Here is a 19558-nt window from a genome sequence, read left to right as displayed (position 1 = left end):
ACTGGCAACAGATCCTGCATTAATGAATGAATGACGCCAGAGCCTGGGAGAGAAGGACACAGCGGGAGGCGAAGCAGAGAAGGTGGAGTTTTGAGCTGGATCTGAGGCAGACGAAGGACTCTGCCTCAGGGAGGATAAAGACAGTGGTGAGGAAGGAGCAGAGGACGACTGCCAGGACCCAGGTCAGGAAGGAGACAAACGAGGGGAATCTGACTGCCACGCTGAAAAGGGTGGTCAATCCCCTTCTGAGCACAGTGAGAAAGGAGAGATTCTAGAAAGCACAACAGATTGCATCTGAAATCTACAGGTAAGAGCATACCCTCCTCTTCAACCCACTGGTTGCCTTCTCCTTCCCTTATTTTTCCTTTTTCTCCTTTCACATTGTTTCGAACAGGGGAGGTGCCCAATATTTGCTATATAACCTACACGAGAAAGCTGAAAAAGGCCAAAAATTGTCAGCTGGAGAAACTGTCTGTCCTGCAGGGATTTGTCTAATATTTCTTTTTTTTTTAACTTTTTAAAAAAATTTTATTTATTTATTTATTATTTTGGGGGGGTACACCAAGTTCAATCATCTGTTTTTATACACATATCCCCGTATTCCCTCCCTCCCTCAACTCCCCCCCCACCCTCCCTCGAGTCCCCCCCACCCTCCCCGTCCCAGTCCTCTAAGGCATCCTCCATCCTCGAGTTGAACTCCCTTTGTTATACAACAACTTCCCACTGACTATTTTACAGTTGGTAGTATATATATGTCTGTGCTACTCTCTCGCTTCGTCTCAGCTTCCCCTTCACCCCCCGCCCCCTCCCAAACCTCGAGTTTGTAACTAATATTTCTTACATGCAGAGGCCCCGCTTTCTTCCACCTCAGATTTATGTTTTTATGGGTCAAGGTTGCTGAAATCGGAACTCTAGCTGAATGGCTAAAACAATGTTGTGAATCCTAAATATATTTCAATAACAAACTAGGATGCATTTTCAACAAAAGAATATTTATGTTTAAGTTTATAAATATTATTATATGTGTGAGTCCCCAAAACACAAATTAACTCACGTGCTTATCTAGTTGAACACAGACTTAAAATCCTGCATTACATAGATAACCTACCACCAGCTTCTAAAGAAGGTAAGGACGTGCTTGCCTTTCTAAAATTCCCCAATCACTTCTTAATGTACTACAGAATCATGAGTACCAGTACAGAGCTCATTTCCTCTCCTAAAATTAGCATATTCTGGGATATAAGTGCATTCTATCTGTCCACTCTGTAGCAAATGTATTTCTTGAATTCACATTTAATATATATTGAATACCTACCATGAACTACTGAATGATTGGCATTTAACATTAAATTATTATTGATACTGTGGAAGAATAACTGTTACGTGCATAAGCTATAGTTAAATTTTCTTCAACAGTGAAATCTTGACCTTACACTTGAGTATATATGATACTGGCAAGAAAATCTGTTGGAGATTGTACACAACCTGCTCTGGCCTTCTTAAAAGTCTTTCTCAAAGGTTACAAGAGTTAGCTCTGAAGAATCATGTAATTAAATGAGAATTTCCTTCCTATGACAGCTCTGAAATTTTAAAACTATTTGCATACATATAGTGTTTGTTTAGTTACTATACAGAAAAAAATCATAAAAGAATTCTTTAATCTACTTTTAATTTTAAGAATCATTGATTTTTACCTACTTATCCTGCTACCTAACCATCAATCACAAAGATAAGCCAATAATGGTTTTCCAGTCTCTCTGTTTTATGCAGAGATAGACCAAAAAAATATCAAACTGAAGCAAAATTAGTTATAGAGATTTTCTGACAAATTTTCTTGAACACATTTCCCCTTTAAAACAAAATGTTGTTGACATCTTCAATTTCAACATTAAAACATTTAAAACCCTTTGAGAAGTTCTTGGTCTCAATTCAATGATGCCTGGGGTGTATTTTCCACAAGGTGGAAGTTTCCTGAAATACTCCCCTCTGCTCATCAACTTTGCACTTTATTGCTTTCCCAGAAACCTGCAGGAAAGTTTAATTACTTTTTCATTTGATTTTCTAAAGAACCGAAGGGTGATTTTCTGGAATGTGATTTTAAAAAGAAGGTAGCCAAAAATCCTATTAAAATGTGACTTTTTCACACTATACCATGATTAGTTGCCCTGAAAACTAGTTCACTTTTGTGCTCCCAGAGCTATAGCCCAGGAAAACAGCAAACAGCCTTCAGATCTGCAAACACTATCTCCTGAAGGAATCTGACCTCAACCCCTCAGGAGATCCAAGAAAAGAAAAATCAGTCTTCTCTTAATTGAGTCATCACTTAACTCACTGGTTCATCAGATAAGGAAAAAGCAATTTCAGCCAGCTGTGGATTTACATTTATCTCAGTTTACATTTTTCATCCCAAACCTTTACTGGTTTCTAGTACTGGTTCCCTGAGGTATAAGCTGCCCTCTCTCACTATGTGGATAACATCCCTTTTGGGCAATACAACTGGCTTTAAAGCTACTAAACAAAACAGAAATAAATGCTGAATGTTTTCTTTAAATGCAAGTGCTACTAAAGAAGGAGCCATAATAAAGTTATTACAACAATATGCTTGAGTGGACACGGAGAACCCACAAAGTAGTAGTATCTGCTTACCTCCATGTATAGTTTTTGTAGCATTTTCCCAAGACTCAAAAAAATAAATAAAATAATAATAATTTCAATGACCAACCATTGGGTTGGAGGCCCAAGACACAGGTGTGAGCCCATATCTTGATTATGGCCTCATATCGGCATAAGACCATGTCCACTCTTGGGTAGATGCCTACTTCTCACATGTATTCCTAATACTATAAATCCACGTATTGTGTTTACCTTCCTAAATGGCATAATTTCTACAAAGATAATTTAGAACTATAGTGTCTACTCTGGGGAAATTTCAAGATGAACAAAAGGGGGAAAGGCATTAAAATATACATAAAAATGGAAAAGGAATAAAACTGCAAAAAAAAAATAATTTCAAAATGACAGCAGCACTCCAGTCATCTGAAACTTATGTATCTGGCACCAAGAAGAATCCAAAAGAAGACTGAAAGTCAGGAAAGAATGAACAGCAGCCTGTGAGACACCCCTTCGTGGCACAGGAACAACCCATGTTCAAAGGGGGGTTTTAAAACCCAATTCTAGTATGCCTGATGATTTTGCTTTCTGCGTCTTCAGCAAATGAAGGTACCCAGGAAGAAAGGAAGAAAGAACCAACAATAGTAAATTGTAACCTGGCAGCCTGACAGCAAGAACAGAAAACGCACACAAGAACTCAAAAAGCCAAGGGGAAACTGTCCCCACAAATCCTAAGGATATCACTATACTACAGTCCAGGATGAAACTCAGCTTCACAATGATGACCCTGAGTTAGCAAGGAAAGCTGAAGTTATTTTGCAGTTACTAAAAGCAAGGCATCGGGTGACTCCATACGCTTACCGAAAGACATGTGACAGACTGCACATGGCAGCACTATATGCGACGGCCACAATGTAGAAAGCACCCAAATGGCCGCTAATAGTAAAATGGATAAATGAACTGTGATATCTTCACACAATGCATATACTCTACAGCAATGGAAATGACAGGTCTACAACAACAAGCTCACAAGCATAACGCTGAGTGCAAGAAGCCAAGCCCACGGAGTAAGGAAAAGAACAGGCAAGAGATCATGCCTGGGGGTCACGGAGGGGCTGCAGTGACTGGAAGGCAGCACGGGAACTTCTAAGTAACATGCTGTTTCCTGATCTGGATGCTGAATATGCAAGCATCCACCTGGAAAGATTCGACAAGCTGTACACCAAGCTCTGTGTCCGTTTCTGTATGTCTTTGTCTTCGAAGAACACATTCACAAAATACTACACAATATACTTGATGAAGTGTAAATTTCTTACTTTCACGGTAAATCCAATTATGAACACTTCACAATTCAGATTTCAAGTAACCAGAGGCAACCCCAGGCAAAATTTGAAGCACATGATGTTTATCTTTCCTACCTCAGTTCCACATTCTCTTTCTGGGGCTTTTCTTTCTTTTGAAAAGCAACTTCCGACCAAGCGTGGTCACACACCACACCCTCATTTCTCATTTCCTCAGCACCGTTTAATGCACACACAAATCTTCCAGGGATCCTGTTGAAATGCAGATGCTTCAGTAGGTCTGTGGTGGGGCCTAGAGTCTGTATTTCTAGAAAAGCTCCCAGGTGTGGCCAGTGCTGCTGGCCTGAGGTCTCGAGCTGCAGAGCCCAAGAAAAGACAATTTAAAACCAGTGTCTGCCAGCTCCTGGGAGCTGAGGAATGCCTCATCCTGGGTATCTGAGCGTGGAAGTTTTAGGACCCACATCTGGTGGAACATTCTGGGCTTCCCTATGCCTCTCAAATTGCAATCCCTGTTAGCATCTACCAAATCAGGGACAAAAACTAGTAGTTGGGGACAGTAAAGTAAGAACCTGTTCCTACTCTAGGGAGTTTTGTACTGTTTCCCATTAAAACTTCACCTTTGGACTTATTAGCATAGTGCCTTTCCCATCAAATTTTGCAGAAGGGAGGGAGGGAGGGATAAGGAGGGAAAGGAAGAAAGGAAGTGAGCGAGCAGTTAGTCTGCCTGGGAAAGTGCAGCAATGTAAAGTACTGGCGTGACTTGCCAGATGGCTGAGGCTGCTTTAATCCAAGAGGTCTCTTCTGTGAGGGGCTCAGTTTGGAGTTACAGATCTTTTGATGAAAAGTGAGGCTGTAGAGTGAGAAGGAAGGGCAGACACCAGGGTGAGTCACGGGGGCACCTGAGAGCCATGAGCACAGGTAGGGCAAGCCTTTTCCTGGCAGGTAGAAAAATGTTAATAACTTTAAAGCCGCCCCAGAAACTTGGTATGTGGTTTTGAAGTGTTTAGGCACTTGGAAGGGGTACAAGGTTAATTTTATGTGTCAACTTGGCTAGGCTGCAGCGCTTAAATATTTGGTCACACATGTCCGGACCAGGCCGTGAAGGTCTTTTGTACGTGAAATTAATAGACTTTGTGTGAAGCAGATTACCCTCCATAATGTGGGCAGGCCTCTTCCAACAAGCTGAAGACCTTTAAATGAAGACTGTTCACCCCCAAAGAAGAGGGAATTCTGCCAGCCCATTGCCTTGGGACTGCCTTTGGGTCTCCAGCCTACTGGCCCACCCTGAAGATTACAGACTTGCCAGCCTCCACAATCGTGTGAGCCAATTCCTTAAAATAAATCCATCCCCAGCTCCAGTCTCTATACACTCACACACACACACACACACACACACACACACACACACACACTCTTACATCGTATTAGTTCTGTCTCTCTGGAGAACCTTAACATAATGGCTTATATCATTGTACTTTCGTTGGAGTTAATCACATAAACAAACGTACCAGCTTCACAGTGAATATATGCTTGTACTGCTTAAAAGAGCTGAGTAAGATTATTCCGCTATTTAGCTGAATAAGTTGAATTCGATAAGAACTGAATTCTTATTCAGCTGCTGAATAGGAACTTTAATTTTAAATATTATTCAACAGAATAGGTCACTTTTTAAGGGCCCAAATGCTCACCTATAATGTAACATTTTAATTCTTGCCAGGGTTCATTAGGATTGTAACAGCCTGCCCAATAGATCTGAGGACTTTTGTGGACAGATTTTATTAGCCTGAAGACAGCTTATTCACTTTTAGGAGAGAGGCAATGAATTATCTGCTCAGACCAATATAAAACCTCCACATGTGTACACACAGAATCAATCTAACCCTCATTTCTGGCTTGGTGCCTTGCTTTAGCCTCCCCTGAATTTGTACTCAAGACTAGGACTGCTCGGACAGAGTGCGTGTTCCTACAGCGTCAGTTAGTTCATCCCCTAGCTCAACAGGTGAGAGATGCAGAAGTGCAAGCTGCATTTCCCAGCATGGCAGTGCTCTGCGCCCAAGTAACAGCCACCAAATGCAAGCCCATTACCGCCGCTGAAGGCAGCTGGCTGCAAGTGAGCACAGAGCTAGGCACCATGCCCACCCCCAGGGAACTTCCTCCTGGCACAGACAGTCCACACGCTTTGTGCTTGTGCATTCTGTCCTTGTCCCCATAACTCGGCAGCCACAACCCATACACCTCCATCCATCAAGTTACCTTCACCTTAAAAAAAAAAAATAAGCTGCAAAATCCTACATTTTCATTGTTTAAAACATCTACAGTTTATTCTGGACTGGCATTCTGGACTGTTGTATGTCTCTGTCTATTAAGAATCTAATGTGGGGCTTTTCTTTATTGTGCTAATAACATTAGGATTGTTACTGTTTTTCGGTATTCTGGTTGCAAAGCTGTACAGATATAGAGAGATCAGCTCCATTCCTACTTTTTTTTCCATATGTCCTGTGTGTGCTTGCAGAATATTAGGTTTTTCTGGAATGCACATACTTTGTTAGAGCAGAAACGCACGCGCTATAATTCACTCATTAACATCCCCAAGCTAAACATATCTGCCAGACTGAAGTACACGCTGTGCCAGCAGATCCCCAAAGAAGAAAAGAAAAAGCATTTGCGTCACAAACACCAACACTAGTTTATGGCATGTCCTTCAGAAAACATAACACACAAACATCCTAAAACATGGATTTTCGCAGGAAATGTCAGTTGACTCCTCAGGAAACCTCCCACCTCAGCCAGAGCAGACTGTAACTCTGTTCAAAAGGAGCAAGAATTACGAGGTGGCTGTGTCACATCAGGGGATGACCTGTGCAGCCGCTGCGCCTAAGGACATGGGCAACAAGCCAGCATGTGCTGCCACAGCCTCCCCGACCCTCCACCTCGGCACCAGGCGGCCACAGGAGGCTGGCGGCAGGGGAGAGTTCCACTGCTGCATTCAGAGTTCAAAATGAGTAACTCACCTGCACTTTTTTTGTTTTCTATCCAGACATTTAAAAAAATAAAACAAAACAAAACTCTAGGTCAGAGAGACCATTATGACAAAATAGCCACTCGAGCACACTCCATAACTGTGTAAATGATCACAGGCGGGTATCAAGGCTGAACATTCCCCACAACGTCCCAAAAATTAATTGTAAAAAATTGAAATTGGACTTCCCTGGTGGTACAGTGGTTAAGAATCCGCCTGCCAATGCAGGGGACACAGGTTTGAGCCCTGGTCTGGGAAGATCCCACATACCGCAGAGCAACTAAGCCCATGCGCCACAACTACTGAGCCCACGCACTGCAGCTACTGAAGCCCGAGCACCTAGAGCCCATGCTCCACAACAAAAGAAGCCACCACGAGAAGCCCGTGCACCGCAACCAAGAGTAGCCCCCACTCGCCACAATTAGAAAGCCTGCGCGCAGCAACGTAGATCCGACAGTCAATCAATAAATAAATGAATAAATTTTTTTAAAAAAATTGAAATTGAAGAGAGGTTGCCATCGGTGTGTGTGTGGTGTGAGGGAGCTCTCAGAATGTGTCATTATCTGGAGTGTTTCTGCTTGGTCACCTAAAAATGACAGGTATGAGTACATTTACGGGGTGACCCTTGATGGAGCCTGTGTTTGGGGCTGACCCAAAAAGACATAAGACAGAGCGCTTGTGGCTGTCTAAACTTCTATTTTCTTGTGGTTAGGAAACATGTAACATGAAATCTACCTTCTGGACAATCTTTTAAGTGTACAGTATTGTCGCCTACATGCACAGTATCGCACAGCAGCTCTCTAGAGCTTATTCATGTTGAACGACTGAAACTATAATCCACTGAGCGACTCTTCATTTCCCAATCCCCCAGACCCTGGCAACCACCATTCTACTTTCAAAGAGCTGGCTATTTTAGATACCTCATATAAGTAGAATTATAGATTATTGGTCCTTCTGTGACTGGTTTATTTCACTTAGCCTGGTGTCCGCAAGGTTAACCCATGTTGTCACATACTACAGAAATTCCTTCTTTTTTTAAAAGCTGAGTGATATTCCATTGTACGTATACACCCCATTTTTCTTTATTCGTTCATCTGTCAATGGACACTACAGCTCTTTCCACCTCTTGGCTATTGTGAATAGCGTTGCAATGATCACAGGAGTACAGATATCTTTCCAAGATCCTGAGTTCAACTCTTTTGGATATACATGCACAAGTGGCATTGCTAGATCACAGGGTAGTTCTATGTTCAATTTTCTTGAGGACGCTCCATACTGTTTTCCATAATGGCTGCGTCACTTTACACTCCCACCAACAATGTACAAGAGTCCCAATTTCTGCATGTTCTCAACAGCATGTGTTACTTTCTGTTTTTAATAACAGCCATCAAAACAGGTACGAGGCAATATTTCATTGTGATTTTGACCTGCACTCCCCTGATGATTAGTGATGTTGAGCATCTTTTCATCTCCATAACAATTTTTTTGCCTGAAGTACAAAATATTCCAACAATGAAAGGAAATACCACTGCGGTACCAAAAAATATGACCTCTCATCACTAAATTCCCTTATTTTTAATCAGAAATCCTTCCATTCCAACTGATTTTTTACGTCTTAAAACTGTGACAGATAAGTACTTCTAGACTCAAATGAAGAGAAGGAAAGACATCAGGGGAACAGGTGTTCTGGACATCTCAATGCTTTCAGAGCTCAGCCTTCCTCCCGGAAGAACACACCTATCAGGGCAGCATAACCTGGGGGTAGAAAATGTTGTACAGCAACATCTGCTGAGCCTGAACAAGGTAACTCTGAAAAGTATAAGAACATCCAAGAGCAAAAAAGAGAGTAAAGGTAGACTATCTTTAGGTCAAAATAGTATCCCACAAACTTGGCAGGGGAAGAAGTAGCATGATTCAAGTTCTAAGCTAGGGTGCCACAGAACCACATGTTCACATCAACGTGGATCTTCAAAGCAAGGTCACAACTGACACTTGAATTTACCAGGGCACATTCACAGGTAGGGAACAGGGGTTGCAAACTGGAAACAGTATCTTTCCCACCTCACAGAGTATGCAAAATTGGAAATTTCTACTTAAAAGTTGGATGTTTCACCATCCTTTATAAGTTGGCATCACCGGCAACACTGGGCCAACACCTTGCATGGCAGCATCTGTCTGTCCCCCCAGCAGATAAAGCACAGGCCGGTACTGGACCCCAACCCCACTGCACCAGGTCAATGTTACCTGTCTGGCTCCGAGGCCTCTGAGTTTGTGAGCCCCCCTGGGTGACATCAGTCACAGCCCATGGGATGGTGAAGATGGGAACCTGGAGATAATTTGACCAGGACCTGGAATCTCTCTTGTTGGAAAAGTAACACCACCACACAAGATAAATGGAGATAACTTCTCTACTCGAAGAGAGGAAGAAACTCCCTGAATTTAGTTGGTGTGCTGATTTCTGAGCCCCAGTGAGAGCTGGACCTAGACCCTCCACCTCGTGCTTCTTCCCATTCATTACACCCACTGGCGCCATCGCCTCTGGAGAGAGAGCAACTGGCCAAGAAACTTTGATTTTTGACTGGATATGATTTTAAAGCACCCAGTTCCTATCGCAGTGGATACAAAAGAAAAATCTCTTTTAAATGAAGGAATTGAAGTGAATGACATAGGAAAAAAGCAAGAAGAGTTTCTTCTGTGGGTAAATAACAAAGATGATCCTTAAGACTGGGACCAATTTAAGATGAACTTCTTCCACAATATTATGCCCTCAGTTTAAATAACAGACACAATCAGTAAGCAATGAAAAAAGGAGAAATTAATGTTTTCAATCTTTTACAGTTCTTGAGGAGTTCAAGTCCTTTTAGAACAGTATTTCTCACACTTGACTAACACGCAGACCTTATTAAAGAAAATATCTCCTATGGATTCCAGAGTTGACATAAATATTGTTTATATCATGTTACATAACCATGAACAAACATAAACCAGATATAAACTCTTTATACTTATAGCTCCAAAATATTTATGTGTCCAACACATTTGAAAATCAGTGGAATGATAATTAGCAACATTCATTTAATCCGACAAAGGATGCTCTTCCCTTGAAACTACATCCCCACAGCTAATGTCAGTAGGTACCGGCAGCTTGTGTGCTGCGCTTTTCAGCCAAATTTACAGGATCGAAACCCCATTCCCCCCCTCACTTTTCTATTAAGAACACAGACAATCCAACACTCTGTGTTGTCAGTCACTTTCACTTTACATGGACACATCACTTACATCAAGCCCATCGCTGTGCCTTCCTCATCAGCCCCTGACATGGAGAGCTGCGGGTATCACACAATCAATCTGAAAAACAGAGGCAGGTTTTGAAACAGTGTAGCCAAATCTGTCATGCAAGACTTATCCAGGTGATTGCAAACGTGCCCAAAATAATTTGTGTTATATTATCATATAATGATAACATAAAATGAAAACAAAAATGTTTAGTCTTCTAAGACTCCCAAGCATACAGGTAAAGACCCAAAGGGCCCTTGATTTGAGAAAGATTCTTGACATGAAATGTCCACAGTCCGAGGATATGCCAGAGATATTTTTTCATTTATTATACTGCATCCCAGGTCATTCAGGTGTCAGAATCTCCTAGGTATTTGAAAAGGCGAGACAATAAGCTTCCTGAAGGTCCGGGTCACTCTAGTGCCTGGGACACTGGCAGGCACATGAACACTGAGGGAATCAGAGAAAGAATTAAAGAAACATGTTTGAGCTACTGCATCTATATATATTTATTAGACATACAAACTAAGATCTTAAGGTTTAAAATTCATTTTTCTCTTCTTATAATTACTCTGACAAAAGCAATTATAATTTGGAAGACCCCAAATACTTACCAGTTGAAGCAATGAAATTGTTTTTTTAATTTTTTTTTTTTTTTTAATTTTTGGCCATGCCACACAGCATGTCAAATCCTAGTTCCCCGACCAGGGATAGAACCCACATCCCATGCATTGGAAGCCTGGAGTCTTAACCACTGGACCACCAGGGAAGTCCCATGAAACTGTTTTTTTGAGGAACTAATTTCTAAGAAATCATATGTGTCATTCCACCATTACAACTTTCCTCTGGGAAACAGTGTTTACTTTCCATTTTACAATGTGGTATGAGACTAACACAGTCAGATACGAGTAGCCCGAATACCATGATAAATAATCTCTTCCCATTTCTTCATTCCAATGATATACTGCAGTCAGGTGCTACCTACGCTTTAATGAGCTACACATGAAGCAAGAAAGTATATTGTATATACCCTCTCAGGAGAAAAAAGCAGACATTTGAATCACTACAGCATCCTAAGCATCCCCATCATCTAAAAGCTCTCTCCGCCATCAGCCTCCAAGCTTCCATTCATGGCAGATTGGCCTGATTCAGCTACTTCCATTTTACAAATGAAATAAGATCATGTAAACTGGGAAGAAATGGAGAAACAGGTAAAGATGTTTACATGCTTCAAAGTGACAGGAGTAGTATGACTGTGAATTTGAAGAGTGATTCAGGACAGAAGTAAATGAAAACTTCAGGTTAAAAGACAAGCCAGAGGGACTTCCCTGGTGGCACAGCGGTTAAGGATCCACCTGCCAATCCGGGAAGATCCCACGCGCCGCAGAGCCACTGAGCCCGTGCGCCACAACTACTGAGCCTGTGCCCTAGATCCTGGGAGCCGCAACTATGGAGGCTGTGTGCTGCAACTACTGAGGCCCACGCACCTAGAGCCCATGCTCCACAACATGAGAAGCCACCACAGTGAGAAGCCTGCGTATCTCAACGAAAAGTAGCCCCCGCTCTCCACAACCAGAGAAAGCCCGTGACCAGCAACAAAGACCCAATGCAGCCAAAGATAAATAATCTTTAAAAAAAAAAAAAAGACAAGCCACAGAAGAGTCTGTGGTTCTTAGAGTGTAGTCTTCCAATGACACCCCATTTTAAGCCTTTCTCTTTTTGCCCACACCATAATACAGAGTAAACAATCTCTCATCAAAATCTGACAGCAAAGCTTGGACAACAGGCCACTGTCCCAACAGCCAACACTGGCAGTCCTCTAAGGATTGGAAAGCCAGAATACCTTTCTGGGGCCAGGAGGCCAAAAAGAAATTACTACCTTGAGATGAAACTCAAATATCAGAATCAGAAGGGGTCACCATGAGAAAGTAGAGCTCACAGAAACTAAATGACACACAGACTCCTCCCATGCCCAGGAGCAAGGTTTGGAAGGTTCAGGGTAGAGCTGTGATTTTAACAGACAGGTAGGCTTCTCCCACTCAGCAGTAGGGGTATGACACATGTAACTGTGATAGAGGATATATTGAAGGGAAAAAACAAAAAGCAACAAGCCAGCAACAATTAGGAAATAAACATATGTAGAGAGATATACAGATAAAGATATATTGAGATAGATTCATAGATCTATGAGGATGAGTCAAAAATTATCTGCACTCTGGCTGCAGAATTTATATAAGTTTTGCTATAACTAGAGTGCAGATAATTTTTGACCCACCCTCATGTATATCTCTCTCTCTGTATCTCCAGTTCTGAATCTACAAAAGGCAGAGAATCTATGGAAAGCCTGTGCCTCGCATACTGATAGGCCTCAAAGCCAGTGCCAAAGGAAAGCATCACACAGCCAAAAGCACTTTTCCAGAACTGAGGTTCAACCCACCATCATGCTTTAAGGCCAAAACAAATCTTTATTTCCTTGGATGAGCATGGGATATTACTGGCCATATGTGTGAAAAAAATATATTTATCTTCAAACACTACAAACACAGTCCAAAGCACCCAGATGCTCACATTTGGAAGATATTCAAGAGCTGAGATGAGCCAGAGAAGAACTGATTTAACTCTCCCATCTCAAGCTGTCTCAGGGCCATACCCTCACTGAGTGGGAAGAGAGGGGAAACTGAGGCACTATCTAATCAATCAGTGTCTCTCCATCTGTCTGCTGGTCTTCTGCCTCCTCTCAGCCTATCCGTCTCTCACACTGAGTCTCCAGATCACTCTCTGTGTTTATCTCTCTCTTTGCACACACCTCTCCTCTCTCCCTTTCCCATCCTGCAAAGCACCATATCACGTAGGTGAAGTGGGTTTATGAAGTAATTGCACTCTCACAGAAGAAAATGACCAGAGGGAAAAGCCCTAAAGCGGACCCCAAGAAAGGGAAATGTAAAGGAGACCCTGACCAATGCTGAAATCATGCCTCTGCCTACCTGTAGCTATGTGTTTTTAAAATCTCCCAGTGAAGTGGGATTGGTGTTCAGCTGTTGCTCTTCTCCGCTCTAGTTTAGTCACCATCTGTATAGATATACGGACATGCTGAAGTAAACCTAAACCATTCTGACAACTCATATACGGGTCACACGTGGGCAGTTTTGGTTCTTCTCAATTACATTTCTTGCTCCTAAATTATTCAACAAAAGACTCGTCTTCAAAATTGTGCGCATAGAAAAGGCACATTTCATGCATATGGATCCGATTTTGGCACCTGAACAAATCCCACCCCTAGCCCTGTCTGGCAGGTCACCAATCACACTAACCTCTGTTACACTAGAGGCACCTGCCCCGGGTCTGTCCCTGGTCTGGCAATGGTGGCGAAACCAGTGTCCATTCACAAATCCATTGTGGTTCCAATGCCGGCCGGACCCTTGTGTTTCTGTTTCCGAGAATGTGGGGTTCTAAGTTAATTTATCAACGTGAATCAGTCCACAAAAGACACTCACTATCACTGCAAATGGAGTTGAGAAAACTCTGAGAAGCTTCACCTCTGATTAGAGGAGAGAGATGAATTCCTGTTATGTCCGCACCTCCATCAAATACTCAATGCGCATGCGCGCACACACCCCCCCTACATCCTTCTCGCCTTGCCAATCCTGGAACACACCGGCTCTTACTAGGAACTTGAAAGTATAGGGAGGGAACCAACAAAAGAAATGAAGAGATCACACGCAGCATGAACTAACTGCATTCTCAGTATATGAAGCAAGGACCCAAAGAACAAGGGCTTATTTCATTCATTTAGCAAATGTTGCTTTCACCAAAATAATGCCCCTGGCACCAGAAACTGGCTAGGCTCAGTTATAACAAGTCTGCTCTCTGTTTCTCCCCACACATCCTCTCCCCACTTCACGGATTTTTCTTGGCCTGATACAATCCTCCTTCTGGAATTCTCTTACAACCATATCGCCTTGCCCATTCTGGTTTCGCCTGCTGGCTGACCTGGTTCCAGCTTACTAGGAAGTGGTGACGGCCCATCCTGACTCTCTGGACCATTCATACCTGCCCAACTCAAGTCAACAGGTCACACGGCTGCTCAGGACACTCCCCTCCCCAGTCTTTAAGGAAAGGAGTCATTTAGTTTTCTAAGAGAAAATGAACTTAAGAATGTGTTAGCACATCCCAGAGACCATTTTTATTGTTTCCCAATGCAATATTATTTTCTAATATCGCAATTACTGATAGCTGAGGAATTTAACTCAAATTTGCTTAATATTTTGATCTAAGAATGAATGATCTTTGAAATGGAAATCACCACCATGCTTTGTCTTTACAAGAACCAAACATTCTTACACTATCTGATATCTGTTCTCCTCAACATGTACATGAATACCCCCTAGGATAAGCATGGGACAGGGTCACCTGGGGGAAGACGGGAGTGCCAAGTAGAGGAGGAAGTGAGGACTCACAGCCCTGCAGGTCTAAGCTGTGAGTGGGTAAGCCAGGCCACTGCTGCCTTGCGGGACTATTTCCTTTCCTGAATCATACGTCTCAGATATGTGAACTGCCAACACAATGATGCCTTTCATCTCTTCCTAATAATGACAACCAGAGGTCCATAAAATTTCAACGGAAATCCAGAAAGAAACCCATTTTATAGTATTAACATGTTTGTAGCACCTAAGGAAGAAGTGAGAATAGCTCAAGACATAACACGGCTCCAGGCAGAGACAGATGCAAATTAATCTCAGTAAAACCCAACTATCTTTCCCTCCACGCCCTGAGCCTGCAGCCATTCCCTTTTCACCTGAGAATTAAGTTAAGCAACCTGATGTTACTTCTGTTTGAGTCATAAGAGAGTTTGTTTTTCATGATTTTATCATCTGATTCTGTGGTATAAAAAGCGAGAGTGTTTACTCTCAGTTTACAACATCTGGGATCAAATGCTACTCTTTTGTTAACATGGCAAGTCCCTTAACGTCTTTAGGTCTAAATTTCTCCATCAATCAGAGAAAGAAAGTCTACAGCCCCCTTTAATTCTGAAAATCAAATGAATGAACTTGTAAAATAGTAGGCATCAATGAATATTTGTGTGCAGCAATATAAATGCACAACAATGTCTTGTTTTCTATGTAGTAGCAGGAAAAACAGCGAATACAAAAACTGCTATAGAGAAAGCCAAATTGTCTAACAGCCCGATCACCGCTCAGGTGCCGCTCAGGTGCAGCCAGGATGCCTGGAGTAGGAGGTGATGTAATCAAGTCGTTGAGAAGTGGGAGCGCTCCTAAACCAGCCTCCGCGAAGAATCTCCAGATGCTGCGGATTTCACTTGATCCTATATAATGTCGACTTTAAAAAAAAATGTACAACGTGAGAGCTGCAAGTTGAGTTTTTTGGGGGGGAAAATTAGGACTGCAACCGGGGAGACAGCATCCCAGATAGCTCTGAGAAACTGTTCCAAAGAGGCAGGGGGTAAGAGTAGTATATATGTATTCTTGGTAAAGAAGGGGTCCATGCAATCAAATACATTTTTTGTAAGGGGTTTCAGCTAGTCACGAAAAGCAGAAGTCACCATGTAGGGATTTAGTGCTTTTCTAGATATGAGGGGATGCAAAGGTTGGGCTCATAAAATCAGCTCCTGAAAACATCTAAAGACCTGTTCCGCCCATCCTCCACAGCACAGAGTGCCTCATTCCTGGTCTCCACCCTGAATGCCCTTCAGGGGATGTGGAAGGTCAGCAGCAGTAGCAGCACAATGTGATTTAGTCCTTATACAGGCAGATGGCAAGTCCCAATTTACAGTTGACAATAACTAACAAAGTGCCCTTTGCAGGGCTCAGATATGAGCAAGTAAAACTTTCTCCGCAAACTCTGACTCTGAACGCATTCCCTTTCCTTAACGCTAGGGGATCTCTTCTTGGAAGAGTCAGTGAGTCGGCGAATGGAGAAAAAGCAGCTGAGAGAGAGTGAGAGCGTAGGGTCCAGGGGTCTGCACACTCACAGTGTAAGAGGGAGAGCGGGCAGCGCCCCAGGGAGGACAGGCATCACCACCACCACCTCCCGCCCTCCAAACCACACACGCACCTGGGCATGAACTTGGCTTCGTCCCCGAGTCGTGCCCGGACGTCCTGCCAAGCCCGGCCAGGGCTCGCTGGGTCCCAGGGGGCGGCCAGAGCCGCCGCCGCGTCCTCGTCGCTCTCATCCCCCTCGCGGTGCCAGGCGTCGGGCCCCGCCGGGTTCTCGCGGCCGGCCCAGCGGAAGCCGCGCGCCAGCTCCTGTTGGCTGAGGCGCCGTGGCGGCCGGCGTCGAGCCTCTGGGACGCGGCCTCGGAGTCGGCCGGCAGCACGCGCAGCTCCGCCCACAGCGCGCTGACCTCGGTGCGCTCCAGGGGCCCCGAGCGGTTCGCAGGCGGCGAAGGCGGAGCGCAGCCCGGCCGGCTCCTCCGGGTCCCGGTCCGCCTCCGTCCCGCCTGGTGGGGGCGGCCCGAAAGGGCTCCGGAGCGCGACGGGGCGCGCGGTCGGCCCCGGCTGCGGCGACAGCGGGGAGTCCGGGGCCACCTGCTGCCCCCGGGAGCCGCGGCAAGTTCGGCGAGTCGGGCTGGTTTGGCCACTGGCGGAAACCTGCGGGCGGGGCGCCAGGGTGGGTCGGGACGGCGCTCTGCGACTCGGCTCCGCGCTCTGCCAGCCCCGGGGCGGTGCGAGCGCGCCCCGGGCCCCGCGCTCCGCGCAGCAGTGCCCGCCGGCGACTGAGCGGCGCGAGCGGCTGCACGCGCCTCCCCGACGGGGCCCGGCTCCGCGCAGCCTTGGGAGAGGAGCGCCCTGTTCCGGTTCCCACGCCTCCCGGAGCCCCGCGGTGCTTTCCGTGCAGAGCTCTGGAGCCTGGGTTTGGGGCTCTGGGAGTTGGGGGCCCCTGCTGGAACTGGGGGTGAGGCAGTAGGCGTAAACAGTGTTTGCTGGGGTCAATCAAGAGCTGGTATGAGCGTGGGGAGCTAACTGGACAGAAAGGGAAAGAAAGGAAAGTAGGGGTAGGATTCCAAATTGGTTAACGTTATGTGTATTTTATTATTTTCTGATTCCGGAAAATTGGTAAACTTCTGTATACACAAGATTTACTAGAAGACCCCATTCTCTGATTTTACTGGCTTTCTTTAATGCGTGTCCGTTCAACATTAAGATCCAACTAATTAATGGACATTGGGAATCACATAGATCTTCCAGATCCTCAAATCCAAATTATTTTTCTCAGTTCTTGTCTCCTTAACCAGAGAGAAAATTAATAACCAAAATCCCTGGCAGGCAGCAATATTTAAACAAGGACTGAGGTAGCTTTTTTTTCCCCGTTAAACAAATGTTATGGAAATTATATGTGCAGATGCATGTTACCCTTTGATCTTAAACACTTATTTCAACACTGCTATTGTTTCTTTAATACTGGCTGCTTAATGGGTATAAGATCTTTAAAATTCAAACATTTTTATCCTTTTTTTAAAAAATCTTGTCTTTTCAAGAGACAGTCACTCTGTCAAATGACTTTTGTACAGGTTCCCTTTGGTGATTCTCATAGCTTGTGAAAATGCATTTGGGTTTTTTTTTACTTTATTCACATCAATTCCCTCCACTTTTTAGACTTTTTTATTTCCATTTCTTTTAGTAATGACTGTACTCCATTTATTCTCATTCTGGATTCTTCCTATTGCTTATTACTTTGTTTTTACTATCATAAAAATAGAGGATTTGACTGATATGTCTTCAAGCTGCTGTTCTTAAACAGAGAGCTAAATGCTAAACACCTGAAGAGCTGTCTCTTCTTGAATAGTGCAGTAAATAAGGTCAACACTCACAGCATCTGTCAAGGTATAAATGCCACTGATATTCGCCATCTGTGAATTTAACTGGTAAATTACGAGAGGCATTCTATTAAGGAGCCCTGGTCTTAGCAGTCTCATTGCTAAGTGAATATAGTTCTGTACAAGTAGATAGGTAATACATTGAAATGAATTTTATTATTAGTGCAGTATAAGTTGTTATTGATTTTGAGTTTATATGCTTTCCTATTTATTCTAAAGATTGATTTTTCCATACAAAGTAAAAAGTGGCTACCTTGGTAATGCCTTTAAAGCTTTACAAATATAATTATTAAACTGAATCTTTGAAATATTATCATTCTGTTAGCAATTAATAGCTGTATTTTTCCAAATAAACTGCTTAGGCAGAAATGCTTTCTTGAAGACTGCTCATGCAACTTCCTTAATTCACACTGACCTTTGCACTCAATTCTAAATTCTTATATTCTTTGACCTGCCTTTTTCCTTTCAATAAACCCCTTCACTGAAGAGTCATCAAGAAACATGGATTATTCCAAATGTCTTGTGTACACACCTTCTCATTTCCACTGATTTCAGTCTACTCCAGAGCTACTACAGCAGTTATCTGTCACTGCATAACAACACAACAAACACCTAGTGATTTAAAACAGCAACCATTTTATTTGCATAACTTCATTGCCGTCAACTTGGCCAGGGCTCAGGTAGGCGGTTTTTCCGCTGGCTTGCCTGGAATCGTGTAGTCATGGTAGCTTTATTGTGGCTGTGTGGTCTTAGAGTGCCTCACTCATACGTCTGGAAGTTGGTGCTGGCTGTTAGCTGAACATGAGTCTTCAGGAGGCTCACAGCGGCTTTGTCACATGGTGGCAGTGTTCCAAGAGATTTAGTACCAATGCACAAATGCTCTCCGGGCCTCAGCTTGTGTCATATTTGTTGATAATTCCATTGGTCAAAGCAAGTCACTTGGCCAAGCCCTAAGTCAATGGGGGAGGGGATTAAACAAGGTCATAAATACAGGGGGATGTGCTTTATTGGAGGCCCTTACTATAATAATATACCATACCTAGTCTCTAGTACATCCTCTCAGGCACCTGTCCTGCCAACCTCCTGTTCATTCTACACAACCACAGATAGACAGTCCTTCTTAAACACCAATTATTCTGTCATTCTGGAGCTTAGTGTTTCTCAATCAGTGGTAATTTTGTTCCCCAGGAGACATTTGGCAATATCTGGAGACATTTTTGGTTGTCACAATTTGAAAAGGGGGTGATGCTACTAGTATCTAGTAGGTAGAGGCCAGGGATGCTGCTAAACATCCTGTGATGCGCAGGCCCAGCCGCCCATAACAAAAAAATTATCTGGTCAAAAACGTCAATAGTCCTGAGGTTGAAAAAGCCTGCACCCTAGTTCATCAACCCCTAGAGGTGTCCCAGTAAAAAGAGAACCAAGGGTAAACTCTTCATCTGGGCATCCAAAATCCTTTACAATCTGGTCCTACCTTATACTGTATATCCATTTCTCCCTTTAGTCTCCATTAGGGCT

General features: G+C 43.6%; 1 pseudogene; it reads right to left on the bottom strand.

Moving 5' to 3' along the window:
• LOC130844317 (uncharacterized) overlaps window positions 1–18763 on the bottom strand; it is a 32672-nt pseudogene extending 13909 nt beyond the window's left edge.
• Between the last annotated feature and the right edge of the window lie 795 nt (window positions 18764–19558).

Source organism: Hippopotamus amphibius, chromosome 2 (assembly GCF_030028045.1).
Source record: "Hippopotamus amphibius kiboko isolate mHipAmp2 chromosome 2, mHipAmp2.hap2, whole genome shotgun sequence".
In the NCBI taxonomy this organism is placed as follows: domain Eukaryota; kingdom Metazoa; phylum Chordata; class Mammalia; order Artiodactyla; family Hippopotamidae; genus Hippopotamus; species Hippopotamus amphibius.
This window is presented reverse-complemented; position numbering and strand designations above follow the sequence as displayed.